The sequence below is a fragment of the Trachypithecus francoisi genome, unplaced genomic scaffold (genome assembly GCF_009764315.1).
Source record: "Trachypithecus francoisi isolate TF-2019V2 unplaced genomic scaffold, Tfra_2.0 Lachesis_group12, whole genome shotgun sequence".
Classification (NCBI taxonomy): Eukaryota; Metazoa; Chordata; class Mammalia; order Primates; family Cercopithecidae; genus Trachypithecus; species Trachypithecus francoisi.
Genome location: NW_022681457.1, coordinates 43,711,738 through 43,736,175, shown reverse-complemented (window position 1 = coordinate 43,736,175; position 24,438 = coordinate 43,711,738). Strand labels below are relative to the sequence as shown.

At 38.0% G+C, this 24,438-nt stretch overlaps 1 protein-coding gene across 12 annotated transcripts in view; it reads right to left on the bottom strand.

Annotated features, from left to right (window-relative positions):
- ADGRL2 (adhesion G protein-coupled receptor L2) overlaps positions 1–11,494 on the bottom strand; it is a 196,318-nt gene extending 184,824 nt beyond the window's left edge. For 6 of the 12 annotated variants that reach the window (XR_004440647.1, XM_033225405.1, XM_033225400.1 and 3 more), the window contains exon 1: positions 10,178–11,045. The gene's annotated coding sequence lies outside the window, so the exon portion shown is untranslated. Of the gene's footprint in view, positions 1–10,177; positions 11,046–11,347 lie in introns of those variants that run through there. The other 6 variants (XM_033225399.1, XM_033225398.1, XM_033225395.1 and 3 more) reach the window with 3 other exon arrangements.
- Between the last annotated feature and the right edge of the window lie 12,944 nt (positions 11,495–24,438).

Sequence of the window (24,438 nt, the reverse complement as noted above, 5' to 3'; positions counted from 1 at the left end):
CAAAAATACAAAAAGGCACATTTGTAATCTGTGAATAAAGGAAATGATAAACACAAGGCATTTAGTACATTAAACTGCACTATAATTTGGCTAATCTCAAAATGCCTTACTTTCCTTAGAACAATTTTTCAAACAAAAATAAAAAATATTTTAATAAAATATAACTTTCAAAAGCAAACTGTCAATTTATACTGCTTTGATTATTTTATTGCATATAAAAGCTCCCTCTGCAGGTAATAACAAGGGTTAGCAAAAATATTTGAAACATGAAGGCAGTTGCCTTAGTAAAAATGCAGAGGTCACAATTTTATAGAAATACTACTCTACTATCCAGCATTTTTCTCTCTTCCTTACCAATTACCTGATTACAATAATTGCTCTTGAAAATCTGTGGTTTCACATGATTATTCTTGCCCTCCATTCTGGTTAAGATGGCAACTTCAGCAGACAGGATACATAAACTTTTCACAAAGTCACCCAAGAGCTACTCATACAGTGTATTTCAAGGAAAAAGAAAACATTACCTCCCTTACACAGCACCAGCCTGAAATGACAGAGCACTCCAAAAAAAAAAAGCTGCCCAGCCCATTTATCTGATTCATTTTCTGAACACAAACAAAGGTAGCATCTTAGGATCAATTTAAAATCAAAGATAAAGGATCAATTTTAAATGAATGCAGTGATTACTTTCTTCTTATTCTGAATAATTCTAAAATTTACACTTGGAGAGTATTTATGAAAAAATCTATTTTCATTTCAATAAAAAAAAAAGGAAAAACGGATCTGGGTTGCAAAATGCTCTTTACCCTTCTAAATATGTTTTCAGAATTTGTTTTAGATTTCTGTTTACACAACGTGCTCTTCTGCCATATTCCTTTCCACAAGTATACAGAGATATGATGTGACGTATCTCTGCCAAAGGAGCAAAAATCAGAAAATTAAGAACAATTTCTAAGTCTCGGGGACAATGTGTTATATAAAATGTGTTACTGCAGAATGCTGATGCCCCTCTCCCTCAAAATGTCTCCATTCCAACATACATACACCACCTTCATAACATGTAAATACTGACTAGAAATCTGAGGCACAGCCAGTTTGACTTACTTAAAAATGAACTGACAGGCTTATCAAAAGTGAACTTTTTAAAACTAAGGTTCTTATTGAACAAATGAAAATTATAAGATATGCTAAAACATACAGAAATATCAATATTGAGGTATCAGTTACATCTTTTCCCAATGAAACAAATGAGGTAAGAGGAACAGCAACAGCAAATTAGCAGTGTTTTTTGTGAGGTTTTCTGCTTAAGAAAAAGTAATCAAATTTTGTTTCATGTATATTTTTAAGATATTCAGGTTGTAGATCTAGTTTAAAACCTGTAACAATATGAAAAGTCATTTCCGTGCAAGCTATGGGTATCACAGCACTTGCAGCAGAAAAAGCAAAGTGGGAGAACACTCCTATTGTTCATCTATTGAACTATCAAGAGGAAGCACCTAATATTCAAACATTATCTTCTTGGTGACAGACACAACTCTGAAAAGCACAAAAAAGTTAAAGGTTCTTAGTAAAAGTGAACATGTCCAGGACATTATAATTTTTGTGTAATTTTTATTTGTTGATGCATATGAGGCAAAGTGAAGTGTTTTAGAATTATGCTCATCTCTTTAATAATGGCAAGATATATTATTTTCAGTTCATGAATCTTCAGTATATCTTCTGTCATTTAACACATCAAGCCTTCATCAAACTAAAAACATATGCACAATTACTAGGACAAAAACACATAAGCATACAATATTATCAAAATTAATGTTTCCGAAAATGTCTTAGATTTTAACCATAGGAAAGTCAGGAATTGTAAGAACTAAAATACACCATAAGTATCCTGACATTAAGAACACAAAGATGAGTGGAGAAAATGGTACGTAACAAATGTGTTCTGTAATTTCTAATCAATAACCACAGTAGCAAACACTATAAAATGGTAGGCTTTTAATGCAGAGGAATAAAATTTCCATACAGATGGTACCAGTTTAACAAACAAATAATAATTCCACATAGAAATACTTTGCTTCAAAGTAAAGACACAGGGAAATTCATTTTCAATATGATTTTTTATGTAAATTGAAGTTGAAAACTGTTAAGTAAATGTGGTCTGCATAAAACAGAAATACTGTATCAACTAAAAATTTTATCTAAAATCTTGTAATGGTTTGCCCATTATATGGAGAACTACTGTCATAGTACTTAGAACGTTAAGAATAAATGAATAGAATTAGAACTTACTTCATGGAGAAAACAGAATTCTCTCTTGTTCGCTCTATAAATAGACACCATTTACTATCATCTTCAAGAGAAAGCATTAGTCAAAACAAGGTCACCTAACCCACCCCAGCAGTCAAGTGCCATTTTTGACAGTAATTGAGGTTAGATTATTCTGTCATCTAAATCCAGAGCAATAACTAGTTTGAGGTGTGGACTGATGTAAAAATACCTACAAAAGGAGGCAAAGTATGGATAGTAGAAGCATTTCTCAGTCCACATGCAGGAGATATACCTGACAGCAAAACAGATATTCATGTCATACCATTTTCAAAATCAGTTTTAAAAGAGATACCTTAATCATACGTATTTTACATTTTAAACTTCCTAATTTTTAGCCAATAACTAACAAGTATTGATATATACAAAAGAACAGAATATAAATTGTGTGTTTATGTATGTACATATGTGTGGCCAAGAAACGGGTTAATGAGTATTACCTAATAATTGAAAATAGCAAAATTAAGCCCATTTTTATTAGGAATCTCGTGGTGCATTCTTCTTCGCTAGTATGATGGCTGAAGATTTTTGTTATTCATCCAGAAAAAAAGACAGGGTTGTATCTAGTTTTGTTCTAACAAATTAACATGTGTTTGAATTGATGCTAAGTCTAAAGTTAACCATCTTTTCAACTTCTCCCATCTCTTATAGCCAAGAACTAATACTTCATTTTTATCTCCATTTCTTTTTTTCTATCAGATTTTTTTAAAAAAGGGAAATGTTACTTAACACGTTTTAAAACAGCATTAAGACTTGGTCACATATTTCAGGAAGTTAACATCTGCTTAACCTACCCAATTTTTAACCATATATTTCTGGTTTTATTAAAGTATTAAATCTACCCCAAAAAAAGTCCCCCAAAGACTTTTCAGTCTTAAATAGGCTTCTTTTAAGATAACTAATTTCAACACTGAAATTCAAAGATTAAGGTGTAATCCCTGTGTTTGAATTGTAATGATTATAATGTACTCCTCACAGATTGGAAAAAATCAATGACAAAACCAACAGGGGCCCCGTTTTGCTCAGCATACGTTTTCTTGTCAGGTCGTGATTAATGCTGTGCTCTGTAGAGGGAGACATTACATCCGGGCTAAAACAGACCTAAATTTTACCCTCAGGCAGAAATCTGATTTAAACATCTCTATTTAAAGTGACATTTGTCCTCCCCTTCCAACTATTTTCCCTAGAAATTCCAGGAAGTTGACTTCATGACCTAAAAACAGCCGGGTGGCTTTGAGTAGCGGTTGTGCTTGTTCCTGCACTTCGGTAAATCAGGGTGTCAGAATTAATCAAGGTGGTAATAAAACAGGTGCCCAGCTATCTGCTACGATGAATCCCATGCTACTTTATCGCTACAAGAATTTGGTATTTAGAATTCAATGTAATTCTAGAGTCAGTAATAAGAATTGCCAAAATGTATTTTCATTGCTGATAACCTATTTATATCTTATAATGGAGTAGGTTTCTTTTGATTCTTAAAATTACATTTGATATTTCACTAATCTAAAATATCAACTGATTATAAATCCAAAGAATATGGAAAAGCAACTACTTAAAAACAAACCTCCAAATTAAATGAGAATATGCCAGTGGAAATAGTTTCCTGTATGTCATGCAATAGCTTTCATAAAAACAAAACAAAAATGAAAAGCAGAAAGAAAAAACTCTTCATCTAACAAGTCACCAAGAAAACAAAAGTATGCACATTAAAACAGGTGCCAATATCCTTACACTGTGAACATGGTAACTTTTCATATTATCAAGCAATGTAGACACTACTGGCAAGTTCCTATAAACCAAGGTAATCTAATTTCTGCTGTTTTTCAACCTAAGTTGATTTTTTTACTTTCAGTCATTCTAGTAATTGAACAAATTTATGTAAGTGCGATGAGATTTTACTTACTACCAGACAATGCATAAAATCATCTGTGAAGACAAACTATATTACTTCATAAAACTGCATTTTCGTTGTAGTGAAACAAATTGTATTTAAACTTGCTTTCTGCTTCTGAAGCAATCAATAGTACATTGCTATAAGCTGCACTTTACTTGCAGGTATTAAGCGCTTGGTTCCCTTAATCTACATTTTTTTTTCTTTTAGATAATGTTTATTTGTCAAATATAAGAGATTTTTTATAAAAAATAAAATAAAATAAGCTTTTAAAAAAGTGTTGGATAAGAATATTTCAAAAAGTATCTATAAATTATTGCCTACTTAGTGCAGCAGATATATGATCTCAGGAAAGAAAATTTTAATATTTTTTATTAGGATCTCCCTTTTCTCATGACACTGTGACTCACAAAAGAAAAAAAAGCTTACATTGAAACAATCAAAACATTAAGAAATTTTCCATACTTAACATGCTTAACAAAATCTATATACTAAACTCAAAATACCAGATTAAAGTCCTGAGTAAAATTTAGAGTTGACAGACCCTTGTTACTCCTTTAGAAGTTCTCATATTAGGTCAAGGATTATAATTCCCTAATTCCAGTAATCAACTATTCATCTCTGTGTTAAAGAAACTATTTCCTTAAGCTTTTTCTTAAAGTATTAAAAAATATGATCACTACCTGGCCAATCTTTGAGAGCATCTTAAGTAGCAAAAAGATTTTAGAGAATAGTCTCAATTTATTTTTGTGATAGCATCAAGCCTAATTACAATAATCTGAGTGATTAAATACTTTTCAACCTTTCACCTTTCAATCAAGGATTATTTGAAGAGATGAATATTTGGGTGGGGCTATAGAATAATTAGTCTTATGTAAGACAAAAGAAAACTAGCCTATGATTTTAATCTACCTTGGAAATAGAAATGTTTTAATCTTCGTTAAAAAAACAGCAACAAAAGTTATCCATTTAGGTTACATTAACTAATATTTAACCCATAGGAACTGATATGACCAACACATTCACAGAACTTCAACTCCTTTTCAGGTCTAGTAGCTAAACTTGCTATTTTTAATGCTTTATCGAAATCTATCAATTTGCATCATTTTTAGCTAGGCGTTTTTGCAAATAATCTTGAGGAACCATTTTTTGTAATGATGCATTTTATTTGCAAAATATATTACCTTGAAAATAATTGCACTTATTTTTTACATAAATCTTTTCTGCAGAAAAGCAGACAGACGTCAAATGTGCATCTCTCCCTTCAAGACTCAAAATCAGATACGGTCAAACAGTAAGAGGCAAAAGTGCTAGTCTTTGAAGAAAGTTTTGTAAAAATAGCATCTTATGTGAAACTAAATTCCTCCATTTCCAAAGCTATCTTCCATTCCTAATCTAAGTAACCCTCATCTATGTTCTTAAATGTCAGCATTGGGCAAGTGGTATGGATTCTCGTTAAAATGAAAACAGATTTCTCTTAGGTAGGTACAAGTATGTTTAACCTACATCTTAGAATACATTGTAATGCTCTCTTCATTCCACCTACACCTGTCAATAAACTGAGTGTTATTTCAATTATTTATTCACAAAAGTGAGGTCAAATAAATATTTTGATAGAAAATAAAGCAATAACATTTTATTACTATGGTTTGTAGATTTCTAGTTACCTCTTGACCTTCATGACATCTCAATCTCAATTCACATATTCTTATATTAAGATACTAAAACGCTATTTTAAATTTAATGAAACACAGAAAGCTTCAATAATGATCAAATAAAGATTAACCCTAAGTAAACCTTAGTTTTAAAGCTCTCTTCCAGCTCATTTCAAAAAAGGAAACACCCAGAAGCCTGGTGTTAATGTTTCTGCTGATTGTGAAAATTGCAGCAATAAAAACCTCAACTGTTTGTCTTAAATTGAGACTTGTATTACTGCATGTGAGATCTGCATATTTACATTGGTTTTTATAACATTTGGAAGTTTTGTTGACTGCTTTGATGTTAGTCCATTAATAAAGCAGAGAGGCAAAAGCCTGGAAAAAATTATACTTATTGGAAATTCTCAAGTCAAAACTTGAAGTAATTGGTTTGTTCTACCCCACATGATTCAATATTCTGATTTCCCCAACTACCTGCTCCCAGAGCTATCTCCATTTCTATATTCGTTTTCTGTTGCCAACACATAGTAACCCAGTGATTGAAAATGGCAGCTGAAGTGCTTCTTCAACACATTAATTTTTCCCTAAGTAGTCCAATTTTGTCATCTAAATGTTGAAAAATCTTTTCACTACATTTTACACCTTTAGAGATTTGCTGAATTCAAGATCACCCTCATATAAAATGAAGAGCAATGTTTTCAAGACAATTTTTAGATTATCACTAATAGCTCTAAAGGATAATGTTTTCTTTATAACACTGTATTCAAAGCAGACTAGTTAACAGCAACTTAAGTGCAATAATAGCAATTACATCAATGTGGCTTTTTTTTTACCACTAAAGTACTTCCTAGACAAGTGAAGGCATCAGATAAACTACCATAAAATAATTTCAGGGTAATGATATAATGATACACAATCTTAATGGCAAAAAAAAAACCTAATTGTAATCCAAAGAAAAAGTATCATCCTATTACACTGAAGCTAAAAATGCTAGGCAATTAATGATAGTTTTTCCCCTCTGAAATTGTTATATTGGAATTCATTTTCACTGTTAAAATAAAAGCAAGGAGTTTGAACATTAGTAAATGAAAGGTTATCATTCATATTCAAAAGCAACCAACCAACTAAGGTAAAACTATAAAAAGTATGAGCTTATATCTCCCAAAAAACCTCCCCTGAAATTCATTTCCATCTTAACTAAGTTTTGTAAATTCTTAAGTCAAATAAATAAAACTACTTCTTCCCAAGAAATTGAAGATAAAAGTTCCCCCTTGGCCCATCTGCACTTGATAACTAACTAAAATGACCCAAGCACTTGTTCTTGTTTTTTTCATTCATGGATATTGAGTTGTTAAAAGAAATTCAGAGAACATATCTCTCTGTAAACATAAAAATACAAAAACAAATAAACTACAGTTTTTAAAATAAACCAACTGAATATTAGAGTTTACTGTTTGACAAGATACAAAAATTATGAAACAAAACAATATTTAAACAGAATTACCACTATTTAAGTAGAATTCACAAAAAATTGAATCTTCACTTTAAAAAAACTTTTCCAAGCTTCTATTTGCAACAGAAGTTGTGTCAAGTTCATTTGAGGTTTTAATTTTCAACATCTTCCACTGACTTTTTCCTTATTAATTTAGCACATAAAAAAGCGGTTTCCTACGTGTACAAATGAGTCTTTTAATCACAAAATTTCTATTGTTTTAGAGAGTAATTAAAAACTAATTAAATCCCCTTTTAATTTTACTAATAAAACAGTGTAGTTTCTAAAAAAGCATTAAGTTAGAAGGAAAGGCTTTCTCACTCTCTTACACTGAAGGGACCCCAAAAGACAGGCAACAGTGACTATCATAAAACAAAAGGTCACTCTTTTTCTAGGAACAAACCATTTTTCAATAGAAAATAATTGTCTTGCCATTTGCAAGGGCTCCACAGCAATAGACAATGTTTTTGGCTCACATAATTACAAAACAGTAAAAGTTCAGAAACACAGCCTGAATCCACCTCCCTATTTTCACCCTTTACAATTCTCATTGCCCTTTGGGCCTCCACTTGGAAGCAGAAGGAAGACGGGCTGAAGTTTTCTCAATTGAGCTAAAGCTAAGAAACCTTTGATATGCTAATAGTCCCCTTCAAACGGTAAGAATTCACACTTGCATTAATTCAAACAATTTGTGCAGAATGATGTGAAATGGCACCTCTTTTAGAGGCAAACAACAAAAGGAGAGAATCAGAATGTCTGAAGAAACTAAACAACAGAACATTTGTTCTGTAGTATTCTTTCTATTATGCATAAATTTACGGAAGGGTGGAGGGAGAGACAACAAAAAGTCCCATAACACACCTGGACAGAAGTAAATTTTCTTTTAAAGGGTTTCTCAAGCATTACAAAGATACAAAATTTAAAGTTACAAAGTACCCTTACTTAGGTCAAAACAGTCCCATCACAAGTTGGAATGTTGCCACAGATGAGTACCAAAACTATTCTACTTTTCTGCTATGGATGCACATTGCTATCTTCTAAGGTTTGCCCAAGATCAAACCTAACTTAGCAAGAGACATCCCAACAGGTAATTATTTACCAAAGGATGTGACTTTCTTAGTTGTGCAACTTCGTTGAGCAAAGAGCAAACTCGGTGGGACCCGTTCCAGACATAGTGACAGGGAAATGAATGAATCAACCACGTCCGTTAAATCTGTGCCTCTGGAAAGGGGAAGAGAAGTGCACGTACTGAGAGAATGCAGAATAAAATCACAGAATTGAGGGCGGGGTGGGGAAGAGAGCGCCTTAGAACCTGGCCTTTGTAACGGGAACCATATGGTTGGTAGCTGCGGCTCAGACGCTCCCAGGCTGCCTGGGAGAAGCTGCTAAGCAGCCTGACACCTTTCAAGAAACAGGAGGAAAACATTTCCTCGGTCTGAATCTGAGACAACAGTTTGTATCAGGAAGAACGGAATGGGGGGCGGGGAGAGGGAAAAAAGATGAGGGGGAGGAGTCCCTAAAAAGAGAAAGGCTATGATAGATACCGCAGGACTCGTCCCTCCAACTATACTTTGAGAGCAGAGTGAACAGAGGATTTCAGAGGGGGGAAAAAAAAAGCCTCCACTCCGCAACACTTTAGCATTAAGTGAAGCTTCCAGCGATTTCTCCTCACCCCAACCCCACAGTTTGGCTAAAGGAACAAACTTTACGGGTCCCAAGCGCAGAAGTCTCGCAGGCGCGCCTCCACACTGCTGGGGCGCTTCCATGGTTTGGCTCGCCCTCCCCTCTGCCTGAGGGTCGCCCCAGGCAATCAAGGAGCCCACGCTCGGACAGCGAGGGGGTCTCCCCTTCCCTCGCGCTCCTCCCACGCCTTTCTCTAGCTGCCACTCCCCAATGGCACCCCCATTCTACAAACCAGGCTCCCGAGGCTCCCTGCCCCACAGCCACTCCAGCAGCATACACCCCGTAACTTCTCCCGCAGGCCCAACGCGGCCCGCTGCTGCCCTCTCACTGCGGGTCCGGGAGGCTCTCTGCCCTCCCCGTGGCCCGCCGGGCCCCCGGCCCCTGCACCCTCCCGCCCCACGAGGCCGCCCTGGCGGCAGCAGCCCAGCCGCTCCCAATCGTAGAAAGCCCCGGCGGCGGCCCGACCACATCTGGCTGCGCTTTGCTGTCATCCTCGCCTCTCCACACCACCTAACTACCGAAGAGAAGAAACAGCAACCCGTAAAAACTCGTCCAAGCCCTGCCCCACCGTCCACTTCCCCCGAACTCGCTCCAGCCGCTCAGCGTCCCGGCTGCACTTACAGCCCGGGACAGGAGGGCAGGCGAGCGGGACACTGGCTTGGCCCCAGGCCCCAGCACCCGGAGCAAATAAGCCCGGTCGAGGGCGCGCTTCACAGTCCTCCCTCCCCAGCCCACCAGTGAAAGGACGGGCGGCGGAACCTTCCGATCCCAGGCTTTTATGAAATTTAAAAATGCATGGCTACCGGAGCCGCATCCTAACCCCCCTTGCCAGCGCCCCCAACAACTAGACTGATGCCTGAAGAACGTTCCACGAGAAAAGGAGAAGCCGGCTAGACCGGACTTAGAGTTCGACGGATCGATTTCCGAGAGGAGGTTGGGGGGCAGGGAGCGAGCGGCCCGAGCAAGCGCGGGTCTCCCCCTGGCCCGGACGAACATAAACAAACAGCCGAGTCCCACTAACCCGCGGCTCCCTCTGCCTCCGGCATCCACCCCCGGACCCGAGGCGCAAAGCAAACAGGTCTCCGAAGCCAGGCACAGAGGCACATTGTTCGCTCCTGCGGCTCTTACCTCCGTCTGCGAGCGCGCCCCAGGGGAGGGTCGTCGGGCCCGGGGGCCACGCGGAAACAGGCGCGGAGGGCAGCGGCGACCCCGGCCGGAGAGGGCCGAGGCCGGCCGCTAGCGGGTCGTCAGCCGCCGAGTCCGCGCGGGAGGCAACGCCGCGGCTCCCGGGCCGGACACTGCGCCGCGGCTCGGCGCGTCCTCCTGCTCGGCCGCCGCCGCCTCCAGCCGAGCAGCCAGCGCCGGGCGGCTCCTGGGGTTAAGTCAACATTTTCCCGCAGTTTCCCATACGCCGCTCTTCGAGAGAGGTCTTTCACACACACGCACACACCTCCAGACCGCACGCTCCCTTAGGAAAAAAAAAATCGGGAATCAAAGCGAAAGGGGTGGTGGAGGCAAAAGCCTGACAGAGGTGCGCAGATTTGGGAGTTCCTTCGAAGCGGCGGGCGGGCGGGCGCCGGCGGCGCGAGGCCAACTCAGTTTGTCAGGCGAGGCCCCTCAGCCCCCAGAATGCCCGGCCGAACTGGCATCCCTCGCGCCGACCTGCGGCCTGTGGGGGGAGGCGGCGGCGACCCCTCCTCACATTTCGTATCTCCCGGCCGGGGCTGAGCGGTGGCCACTGCCCCAAGCAAAACTGGCGGCGCAGACTCGGGCTCGGGGAAGCAAGGAGGAGCCAGGAGGAGCCACGCCACGCACAGCAACTGAGGGGAGATGCCCCCGACAATCCCAAGGAATTCTCTGGTAAGCTCCCGATTTCGCTCCAGCACCTCTGCGTGTGTGTGAGCGGAGAGAGAGTGAGAGGGAGCGAGAGGGAGAGAGAGGCAGAGAGGGAGAGACGGGGGAATGCGAAGTCCTGACACAGACTCTCCGCGAGGTCTGAACTGGAGTCACCTCCAGCCTCCTCCTCCTCCTCCTTCCCCCAAATCCGCCCTCCCCGCCAGTTGGGCTAATCATATAAACATACTAGCGTGTACAGCGGCAAAGGACAAATCTCTCCCTCCTGATTTTTCCAGCAAGGGGCTCGGGCAAACTCAAAAGATTACAGGCAGCTAAGTACAAAACGTGGAGCAGATAATCTATAACTCATTGCCGCCCAATGGCCATTTTCCACTCCATTTGAGCAGCTGCTGCTGCCCTGCGCCCGAGCGGCGGGGAGGGGGAGCGAAAGGGGATACTTACGGGTTCGAGCCGTTAGGACGGCGGTGGCGGCGGCCGAGCAGCCGCCCGAGGACCAGGCCGGCCCCGGCTCCGCCGGCGGGGCGGCCGCAGGGCTGTCCGGGCGGCGGCGGCGGCGGCGGCGGCGGCGAGGGACGCGCGCGCACGGCCGTGGAACGCGCCCCGGAGGCGGCCTGCGCCAGCTCGCGCCCCTCCCCTTTTCTCCCCTCCCCTTCTGCTCGCGCTCCCCCTACCCCCAGGTCCCCAGGCTCTACCTCCAGGTCCCCCCATCAACACACCCGTTCAACCGCTACCCCCTAGCCCAACCCAAAACTCCACTCAGTGCGCGCTGGGTCCTCCGCGCGCTCCGCCGGCGCGCGCTCTCCATCCTGTGCACACACATGTACTTTAAAAACATTTATTTTATTTCTGGAGCGGGGTGAAGAGTATTTGGGAGAGCGCTGCGCAGCGCGGCGCTCAGAGGTTAGGCGCAGGGGGGTTGCCGGCGGCTCGGGGACCCCTACCCTCTAGGCCCAGGAGCTTACTCCCGGCCTGGACTTCGGAGAGGCGCCCGGGATGCGTCTTTCACCCACCCCGTCTCCAGGTTTTCTCTTTTCTCCACGCACCGAGCCGAAGGCCCCGAAACTTTTAGTTTCCGCAGCCCTCCTTTTGTGTAACTGCTTGGAGGAGAAAGAACGTCTGTTCGCCGCGGCTGCCTCCGTCCGGCTGCGGCGCGCGGGGGACGCTCCAGGGTTAATGCGTCTTTGATACCTGAGATTTCCGGCGCACTCGTTAATGAAAGTTACGTTTTTTTAAATTGCGATGATTTTTTTCTTTGTAGTTACGCAGAGCCAGCGAAACTTTGACTTTATTGACTATATTTCACAAGAGTGTTCTGTTTGTTTTTGATTAAACTCACCAGGATAAGCAAAGGAAGGAAAGGAGACTACAAGGCTCTTTACTCTCAAGTATAGTCATAGTGCTGTTAGGTCTGTTTCCCTCATTTCCTTACATTGAAACTGCCTTTGCTCTTGTCCTCTGAACACACTTCCTTGCCCCTCTCCTTTGGCAATGTGAGCAAACAGCCAGGCAGAGCCAACGATGGACCTAAACTGAAAGGAACAGAGCAGGACAGGGCGAATCACGCTGGAAAAACGTTTAAAAGTCAGTTAAGTGTCCTGTGCATGCCAGAAAATTCAAACGTGGATTTCGTTTTTTTTTAATTAGAAAATTTCTGAGATGGAAGCAGCTATGTTTTCAAATGTATTTGTAAATCACTGATTCTACTAATGAATGCAGCTATCAATTAAAGCAGCGTAATTACCTTGGTTTTCAAGAAAAAAAAAAAAAAAAACATTCTCCAATATTTAAAATCTAGAAACTAGTGTAAAACTTGGGCTGCGTTGCTTTCAGAAACAGTATGTACTCTTTGGTGCTGCAGGAATGTTGCAGGCATCACACTTCAGGAATCATTCCAAACAATGTTATTAATATGTCAACAGCAGATTGCTCAAAAGACACGAAGATCCTAAATACCTATCAGTATTTTGTCAGAAAGCCAGATCGGTGTAGTGCTAAGTAAGTCCAATCCAACTACTGGTCAAGTTTGTTCTTGACTTGTAGGAAATCATAGGTTAAATGTACGTGTGTCCAAATAACTAGAACATGTTCTTTTGGTGGGTTCATTGTAATTCTCAGATTAAAAAAGAACCCTTGATAATCTAATTTTTTCTACCTGATGTATTGATGTTTTAATACTCTCACTATTTCAAAAGATAAAGGAGCAACTTAGAACATTGGTGCTTTAAACTACATACACACTTACATCTGGAATTTCTTACATAATTCAAATATTAATCGGGCAGGATACAAACTAGTCTGGATAAAGTATACTTATGCAAAGCTGGTGCGAAACCTTATAACATACCTAAGTTTTTACGTATGTCAAAATCATACATACAACAGATCTACCTAGGAAAATTAAATCAGGCTACTTCAAGTCGTTGAAAAGAAGACAGAATTACCTAATTCTCAGACCTCAGAGGTAATTTTATGATCTCCTTAGGAATGTAAAATTATTTCATTCAGGATTGCAAAAGAGAATATATCAAACTAATAGTAACTTGCATTTACCAAAATATTTTAGCCCTCACTTTTGTTCATCTTTGAAGGTTTTCACTCATCTGGGCACCATTCACAAGAAGCCCCAGTGAGTGCATACATTAGTCTAATCCTATTTTCTTTTGGGAAGCAGAACTTAGGCTGAAGTTTTTATTTAGTGAGCTCAGTAAGTAATCAATAGACATTTTTGCCTGAATTAAGCTGGCCATATGTTGGCTCATTTACTTATTTATTTAACTCTTTCAGAAATAATCTCTGGAAAAACCCATTATCTATCTGCATCATATATTTGACATTCTTTGATGCTCAGGACGTAAGTGAATCACTCTTCACTATATTCTTAAAGAGACACAAAAAAGGAGGATGCTTGGAAGGGGGACAAATTTATCAAAAGTGAATTAAAATTATACAAAGTAGAAAAATGCCCCATACAAGTTTCAAATCTTATTTCAATAGGATGTGTATACTGTAGAGTTCGAAGGGTTCCGCACTTTTCTCCTAAAAATATAATAGACTTGCTATGTTTTAAAATTACATATAAAAATACTCCTTGTGTAAGACAATGTTTTAAATATTAAAGATTTTTTAATTATTTCTTTATTCTTTAGAGGTAATCCTTCAACCTTCTTTGTATATCCACAAAGAAGAATTGAAATAGTGTTTAATTATATTGCTAGATTCAAAATTAAGCTATTAGCCACAAACCTGCCATTACAAAGGGACACGTAAAAGACGCACACCATAGAGTATATCTACATTCAAAAAACATAATCTTTCTGGCACTGTCTGACAATTCATAACATAATTTATAACAATACAGGTGTTATGGTAGAAAAAAACAAAATGAGAAGCTTGATAATATCTACAGACATGTGCAAGTTAAGGAGAGTTGGAGTATGTTATGCATTCCCTGCAATCCAATCAATTTAATTACTCAATCTATATTCTTTAAGTAATGACAAAATCATTGACTTATTCATAATAGTTGCTAATTGTTTTTTAAAATAAATTCTACAAAGGACAAAGGAAACACCCATTTCCATTTGTTTTATGTTAAATCAACATATAACCACTCATGGTGATTTCATTCAAAGAAAACAGAAGGAACTCATTAGCTTATGTGGTTAGAGAGATTGATGGGCTTCAAGCATTTTAACTATACATGTTTTTTGCAACTGTAGAAACTCATGTTTTTAATTTAAGCAACCTTAAGAAACTGAAGATTATTTTATTCAAAGGGTTCATGTATTTCTGGTACAGAAATTATGCTAATTTTTAAACCGAGATTTATCATCTAAGTATCTTTGTTTAGAGGGAAGTGATCAGGCACTTGTTAAAATATACATAAGAATAACAGTAGTTTGAGTAACAAAGAATCTGAAATAGTATGAAAATGGACATAGGTGCAGAATATTGTGATTAGTGTAAGCCAATAGAACATAGTATCACTTTCACTGCCCTACTCTGGCAAATGGCTATAACTAAGACACTTCTAAAAGGGTCAGGGTTGAAGGGAAGAGGTATTGAGGCTTGAGAGTAGGCCAAAAACTGCCATTAAGTTTGAGCAGCACAGTTATAAAAAACTATTAAGGAGGGAAGATTGTATCTATTATGGGGAGTGTATTGTTGCCTGTGATTAGAGTTTGTGAAAGTTCTCAAAATAAACAAAAAAACACGTGGAATGACTCTCATTTCTAATTCAGAAATAGAAATAAAATTAGCTAGATTATATCCTAAACCTAACTCAGTTCCATTTTCTTTATCATTACTTGTCAATGATGCTTGGTGCTGAAACTAGTTTTTCCTACTCTAGAAAATAAACTATGTTAAAGCTCTAGAGCAGATCCGGGCAATACATGAATGCCAAACTTAACTAGAACTTGTTGAAAGTTGCTAGCTTTGTTTTCAATTTTTGCCTTGCCATGCATGTAGGCTGAAAAGATATCAAAACTCATTTTCCATAAGAGCAAAAACATATGAAAGCATTTGGCAAAGCCAGTAAGGTTTCAGCTATTCTCCCTGCTCTATAGGCTTAGCAAATTTTGTCCAAGAAGGCCAAACCCTATCCAAAATGTAGAGATGCAGTCTCCAAAAGTAATGACAGTTTAAAGTATAATATAAATATAATTAAGGCATATTGTGTTTAATGGTATAATTTAGAAGTATATAATCACATATATTATTAATACCCATCATTTGGTAATTAATACTTTTAAAAAAAAGCATCCACTAGTTCAACTGGTAACATGACTTTTTCTGTGCACTGCAAGTGTTAACATATGCATAATTGTATATAAAGATTTAGGAAATTTTTATATCATTACCATTATGATACTCAAAAGTAAGCAAATTTAGAAAGATATTCCTTATAATTATGGTTCCACTGAGTCTTAAACAACTCAAAGTTTTTCTTTCTCATAGATTGTTCCTATAACTCTCATTAATCTCTGCACCTTGAGAATTTTCTATAGTTGGGTCTTACAGATCTTTTATCAATGCTTCTGTCAGACCACAAAGTGTAAGCAAAAGAACACTCATTTTATACAAAGCTGTCTATAAATTATAATAATTTTGTTCATCATAAATATTCATAATCATGTTTTCTCATTAACAGTACACGGTTTAAAAAAACACCTCCTGCCTTGCGCGGTGGCTCACACCCGTAATCCCAGCACTTTGGGAGGCTGAGACAAGGTCACGAGTTCAAGACCATCCTGGCCAAGATGGTGAAACCCCTTCTCTACTAAAAATACAAAAATTACCCAGGCACAGTGGCAGGCGCCTGTAATCCCATCTACTCAGGAGGCTGAGGCAGGAGAATTGCTTGAACCTGGGGGGCAGAGGCTGCAATGAGCTGAGATAGTGCCACTGCATTCCAGCCTGGGCGCTGGGCCACAGAGCAAGACTCCATCTCAAAAAAACAAAACAAAACAAAAATAAAACACCTCCTGATCCCTTTTAGTGCCTACAAACCTCCACCACTGTCAACGATGAAGATTAAATTTATTTAAACTTTCTTTAAAATTGTTGAAGGTAAACTAAGAGTAATCTAAAATTATAACTCTTTGAATGGGCAGTTCTTGATAAAGTATCATGTATTGCTTAGGTATAGAACAAAAGCAAAGAGATGGTTAACAGTAGAAGCAACTCTATCAAATCTAAATCCTTAAAGATAACCAAGTAGCAACTTCACAGAATAGTCCAAATTGAATTTTTAGTGCCTCTGGGAATATGACTTTGATTATTCATGTCATAGTTCACTGTAGTATGGCAGAACTTGCAAAGGCTTTTAAGAGTCAGGAAACAAACTCACATACACCCTCTCTGCATTTTAGAAAGTCAATCAAATATCCAATTATATAATACTTAACAATGTTTTCATATTGTTTCAAGTGTGTATAACATTTATAATGTTTTCATACATTAAAGTTTTCATAATTATACAGCATAAAGTATTTATACGCTATGATCCCTTAGTATTTTTTAGACACAAAAAACGTATTTATTTATTTATTTATTTATTTATTGAGACAGTGTCTCACTCCAGCTCAGGCTGGAGTACAGTAGCACAGTCATGGCTCACTGCAGCATTGACCTCCTGCGCTCCAGCAATCTTCCCACATCAATCTCCCAAGTAGCTGTGACCACAAATGAGTGTCACCATACCTGGCTAATTTTTTTTTATTTTTTCTAGAGACGGGGTCTCCCTATGTTGCCCAGGCTGGTCTTGAACGCCTCAGTTCAAGCAGCCCTCCCAAAGTGCTGAGATTACAGCCATGGACCACAGCTACTGGGCCTGTTTCATTTCTGAAAATCTTTTATAGCATAAAATTGTATAACATGAGATGTTTGACTTTGACTTTGCTTGATCCTTCTGATCTATAAATTAACTCTTACTAATATTTTTCATGATTTTTTCTCTAATCATATAACTGTGATCTTTTACTCCACTTTGCTGCTTTACTTTTTTTTTTTTTTTTTGAGACAGAGTCTCGCTCTGTCGCCCAGGCTGGAGTGCAGTGGCCGGATCTCGGCTCACTGCAAGCTCCGCCTCCCGGGTTTACGCCATTCTCCTGCCTCAGCCTCCCGAGTAGCTGGGACTACAGGCGCCTGCCACCTCGCCCGGCTAGATTTTTGTATTTTTTTTAGTAGAGACGGGGTTTCACCGTGTTAGCCAGGATGGTCTTGATCTCCTGACATCGTGATCCGCCCGTCTCAGCCTCCCAAAGTGCTGGGATTACAGGGTTGAGCCACCGCGCCCGGCCTGCTGCTTTACTTTTTAAAGACCTTTATTTGTCATGTACATTTTAGTAAAAATAAGTATGTCTGAGCATCTGGAAAGTAGAATAGCAGTTTGCAAAGTAAAATAATGTGTTATAAACCTAATTCCCATCAGTATAGTTTCTTAATAAAATAATAGAATAGTATCATTCAGGTTTCAACTTATTGAAACTCTTTACAACGCATTCTTAAGGTCACTATGAAATCAATCACTTAGATCCTAGACCAAACAATGATGTAATAGGCATGTGCTTTTGTGATACAAAAGAATCAGTTTTCTTTCAAATTAGCATCCAAATTTAGAATCATATTAAAATGTCATTCATATCTCAAAGGAGTACTGAAAGGATTCAGTAATACTAAGGTTTTGTTAGGTAATATTTAATGAAAAATTTGGGGAAAAAATTTGTTTTAGGTTAGAAATACAAACACATAAATAACCTATCCAGTCATTATACATTAAAAAGATGTTGCTAAACCATCACCTGGGTAATGTATTCTTTGAGTGGTTTTATTTTAGTGATGGAAATGTGTTTCACTGGACCATCCACACTCTTAGTCAATTGTCCTGGTTACCAAAATCACCTATCTACAATATAACTAACGAGGATTATTAGTGCATTAAGAGTGCCCCCTTCATTACAGCGGCAACTTTAGTTGTCCCGTAATGACGCCAACTTAATTAGTATTATCTCCTTACTACCCTAATTAATAGCTCAGATTCAAACTATGTATTTTTAATTGTTCAAACAATGTAGAATACACAGCGAGAAAAGCTAATTTCTTTTTTATTATCTAATGACAATTGAAACACAATAATTCATTATAATACTGGGTTACTGCTATGTATGAGGAGACGTGTCAAGGAAAGCGGTAACGGTTATAACATAAAAACAATTTTTATAGTTTGTTAAAATAAAATTAGAGAAAAGCAGAGTAAAAATGCTGGCTATGAAATGTAAATGTTTGAGGAACCCAAGAATATGAATTATTTTCAAATAATCTGAATCCCAAGAAGACTATCATTTATCATTTAAAAATAAATTTGTGGGTAATCAAATAAAGAACCTGAAAAATATTTAAAAGAACAAATTTTGACATTTTCATATAATTATTCAATATTTACTTTCTCTCCAATGCCCTGTTGCAAAATGATTTTAAACTTGATATATGTATAAATCAAAATATTTTATGCAGGTGTAGATTTGAGATGATAATGCTGCCCTATTTGCTTATATTGAATATATCTGTACAGGAGGAAATTATTTAAGGTCAAAAATAGATACTAATTGAATATTTAGAAAATATCTTTCCTTAAGAATATTTACAGCTTATCAAAATTTGGAAGTAAAATATTATACCTTATATACTGAGGGAAGTCTGTCTTTGCCTAAATTTTTCAGTTAGTGAGAGAAGTGTTTAAATACTCTGTAGTTAGATTATTAACTTCTACAAAACTGAAACAGATGTGTGTCTTAATATGCCATTAAATTTATGATTTACATAGAACCCTTGCATAGAGCTGAGCAGAGGCCAATGATTCTAATTTGCTCTAGATTTACAATAACCTGATCTGGTTTTTGTAAGTACTGAAACACTTTAAACAAAATTAGAAAGCAGTTGTGCTTTGTGTGATTAAAGATGCAATTCCCTTTGGGGTAATGAGAAAAGTTAGAGCATGTTTCTTTCTTTATGGATGTTTCTATTATAAACAAGAGTGCTATACATTATATATTTTTGTTACTATGATTTTCTTGTTTTTAATTATAAAATAAACCAATTGAATTTCAGTGGAGTCTAAAATTGAAACTATGCCAAAATTTAGCTGAAGAATGTGTACTGATCCTTATAAAAATCCTTAAAATTTTTCCCAGGGTCGTAAGGTCTTGTTGTATAAATACTAGTTCACCATCATTTTCTAGAGCAAAACATCTTCTGATTAAGACCTAAGTAGCAAAAAGACTTGAGTGCAGAATAAATTTTAAGCCAGAGAATGACCTGAGTAAAATTGTTCAGGACTAATGATTGCTAGATTCATATAAATTGTAAATTTAAAAAAAGGTCTATTTTATCTCATTACACAAATAATAACATTTACAGCACCATTATTTAAACTTTCTCCTTTGCTTTGGTGAATTATACTTCAGCTGCTAAAAATAAAATCTGTACAAACACTTTATTTTAAATATTGTAAATACTGTTTCCTTAAAAATCAGCCAGGAAATGTTGATATAAACATCATCATAAGCATATGTGTACATGTTTATGTATATAGAAAATAAGCCAATGAGAAAGTATTAATTCATTAAAAGTTTATCTCTCATAAAACCTTTATTAGCCCTTGAAGTCTTTGCCACTTCATATAAAATGATTTATCTTTTGAATAACAAGGTTCCATTAATCTGTTTGACAAAGGAATTTTTAAATCATTTAAATAATTTATTTGAATGAATTATTTAAATTCTGTAAAAAATATATATGCACATGTATATGTATATATCTGCGTCTATATATTTGTGTTCTGGCACAATATCACATAAGAAATACAAAATGGAATTCAGAATACATTGTCCTTGACATCACCAGTGTGACTTGGTGTTGCTGCTGATGTGTTCTGTGATCACCCACTGTTTGCATAGGACCCCTGTTAGAAGGCCATTTGTGCTACATTTGGCACAACAGGGTAATTTAATGTCAGGGGAAACTCGCACATGATTTTCTATATTCATTTTTAATTTTGCGGTTTTACTAAAATTGTAGGCTGACATATTTTTCAAAATGTAAGGATAATAAAGGCAATTATTCAGCAGTCATAGAAACCTGCTTTCCTCAATTCAGTGCTCTAGGTGCTGCTGGAAAATGGTAAACATACTCCCTCCCCAGAGAAATAAATCATCTGTGGAAACAAAGGAGAAATACGCACAGAAAGGAAACAAGAATATACAAAACTATTTGTAAGTTAATACACAAAACTAATTAGGACATAAGGATTTATAGACTATGCTTAATATGCATGGCATTCTGAAATTTTAACTATATACTATTTCTTCGCAGACTATTCACAAAATTTTCTCTCAAATACGTTTTATTCTTGTTCCTTTTTCCCTGAAAATACACTTTTACTCAGAAAAATAATGAAAACGATGAATAATTTTCCAACTTTGGTGAGGTTATAGAATAAATTTATGACAAGTTATCAATTTTATTTTTAAACCTGCAGGAAAACTAGCTTTCACTTAAGTATATCCTACACAGAACATAATAGGTAGTATATATCTGTTTTCTTTTTTTTTTTTACCTGCTCATCTCCTTTTTTTTGGAAATTCCATCCAGTTTTTTTTCCTGAGTGCCACTGTTCCACTGCCCCATTATATTAGGTTTGGGTGGATTCATTTGGGTTTTATTTCAATTTTGTTACCCATCCTATCAACAAATTTCCTTTGGCCTTAATTTACTAAAGAGGACATAATTTCACACATAATAATATCTAAGTCTGTTTTTGTGGCATATAGTAAACTTTGAGCTTCCAACTTCTTCGGTCCTCTCACTTTCATCCAACCGGCCACAAACCCAGCTATAACACTGTGCCATCCATTTTATACCGATTACCCACAATACTCAAACCTTGGGAGGCAGGTATGAGAAGCTCTCAGCAGTCTAACACAATTTTGTAAAGTCTCTGGTCTACCAAAATAGCTCATGACTCTTGGGGAGATAATGGTCTTTTAAAAGTTCCTATTTTTAAAAGATGCCTTAAATTTTAAATTTTAGTTAAAAAGAAAAAAAGATGCCTCAGACTCCTTTCTAGAACTTAGAACTTCCTCTTGGGAAGCACCGCCCTCCCTACTCTACTCATATTCTTTTTTTTTTTTTTTTGAGATGGGGTCTTGCTGTGTCACCCAGGCTGGAGTGCAGTGGTGCCATCTCAGCTCACCATAACCTCTACCTCCCTGGGCTCAAATGATCCTCCCACCCTAGCCTCCACAAAGAAGCTGGGACCACAGGCATGTGCCACCAGGCCGGGTTAGTTTTTGTATTTTTGGCAGAGACAGGGTTTCACCATGTGCCTAGGCTGCCTGCTCACATTTGTGTATCTAGAAATGGCTCCCAACTTTTTATGGCATAGGAAGTATTATACTATTCAGAATGGTATGCACCAATCATACTGAGGTAATTTTGAAACATTTCACTTATTCTCGGAAGCTTTTTGAAGAACAGTGACCTTTTCAGTGTCTAGCTGTAGATGGCTGATGGAAAGTATTTCTGGAACAGATGAGAGTTAGATTCTTATGATGATGAATACCATTGTAATATTTAGTTCAGTGTATTGTCCATATTCTGCAGCATTGCTTTGACTGATACAGATATTGCAAGTTGAATAACCTAGAAATCTTATACAAATGTACTCACCACATGTAAACACACAAATTTACATTAATAATAAATTTGTTTTGTCAATTAATTGAAATATTTTTGTAGGCCATATGTAAACAAATTTTAGTACGTACATAAATTAGTAATTACAATGAAAATTTGAGTATTTTCCAGAATAACAACATTTCTGTGTGTGCTTTAAGTAAAAAGAAACAAAAATGTAGACAGATTGTCAAAGGAGTTTGTAGTACTACTAATCATCCTGTTGAGTGTGTGTTTTTGTGTGTGTGTATGTATGTGTGCATTGGATAGGTGGTAAATATCTCAAGGAAAGCAGGAAATTAAGGCATGTGAATTATTGAATTCAGAAAAGCTGAAATGTTGACTGTCAATCACATTTTCCCTAGAACCCTCTTCTCGTTTATACCTTTCCTGTCCCAACAACTTAGATAAGATAAAGATGTGTCCAGGGAACCTCAGAAATTAGAATCAACAGGATTTACATTTAAGTTTTCAAGGGTTATGTTTTGCACCCTGGTATTTTGGTTTCATTCAAGGGAAAAACATCTTCGACAAATTATACATTATGGTAAAAAGTACCATATTTCCACCGTAGCTCACTTATGACTCACTAAGTTGTCAAAGCCTGGAACCCTACCTCCAACAACCAAAGAGCCTTTTCAACCAATTTTTCCCTGCCAGATCACTAGAAAAAATTTTATTAATATTATCTTGAAGAGTAAACTAATAGAAATGTCCAGAAAAGGAGATGTTTGGATTTTTTGCTAGCACTTTAAATGCTGTTTCTTTTTGTTTACTTTCCTGTTTCACATTTCTGCTTTTTTTTTTTTTTTTTTTTTTTCTTCTGAGACAGAGTCTCTGTGTCCCCAGGCGCTCACTGCAACCTCCACCTTTCAGGTTCAAGCAATTCTCCTGCCTCGGTCTCCAAAGTAGCTGGGATTACAGGCGCTCACCACCACACCCGGCTAATTTTTGTATATTTAGTAGAGACGGGGTTTCACCATGTTGGCCAGGATGGTCTTGATCTCCTGACCTCGTGATCCGCCCACCTCGGCCTCCCAAACTACTGAGATTACAGGCATGAGTCACTGTGCCCAGCAACATTCCTGCTTTTAAAACAAATTTCCAAAATATGTTAGTACAATATTTCGCTATTTAAGAAAATTATACTAAATATCGTTTTATCTTTCTTTGATGATGTGGAATTTTTCAGTGTTGAAGAATCATCAAAATGAACATTGATTATCATAGAACTTATTACACATCACTGTATTTGTTGGTTTACTTGTCCTCTTCCCCACATGACTGTAAGCTCCTTAGAATCTCTCTAAACTTTATATGCCCAGCTCTTAGCAAGGCATAAAATAGAGGTCTCAAACTGCTGTGACCTGTATAAAATCTAGCCCACAAATGTAGTTTGTTTGCACCATAGATAGTGGGTCACACTGTCTTTGGTTTTGTTTCATTTTTTAATCTATCGTCTGTCAAGTCTTAAAAATTAGGAGATTTCCATAAAATTATGGATTTCCAGACCGGGCACCATGGTTCACCCCTGTAATCCCAGCACTTTGGGAGGACAAGGCAGGTGGATCACAAGGTCGGGAGATTGAGACCATCCTGGCTAACATGGTGAAACCCTGTCTCTACTAAAAATACAAAATATTAGCCGGGTGTGGTGGCAGGCACCTGTAATCCCAGCTACTCGGGAGGCTGAGGCAGGAGAATCGCTTGAACCTGGAAGGCAGAGGTTGCAGTGAGCCCATATCGTGCCACTGCACTCCAGCCTGGGTGACAGAGTGAGACTCCATCTCAAAAAAAAAAATATGGATTTCCAACTTCCAAAGAAAAAATAGAAAGATCTGGCAGCATTTGGCATATATTAGGTCATAGCAACATCCAGGAGGAGAGGCTTTACCTTTTAAACAAAACATGCCCTCTGTGTTAGTCTGTTTTGCATTCCTATAAAGGAATACCCAAACCTGGGTAATTCATAAAGAAAACAGGTTTATTTGGTTCGTGTTTCTGCAGATTGTACAGGAAGCTTGATGCTGGCATCTGCTTATGCTGATGGCCTCAGGAAGCTTACAATTATGGTGAAGGCAAAGGGGGGAGCAGACTTGTGACATGGAGAGAGAGGGAGCAGAAGAGAGAGGGAGCAAGAGAGAGAGATGGGGGAGGTCCCTGACTATTTTCAACAACCAAATCTTGCATGAACACACTATTGTGGGGAGGACCCCAAGCCATATATGAGGGATACTCCCCCATGACCCAAACACTTCCCACCAGACTCCACCTCTAATACTGGGGACTACATTTTA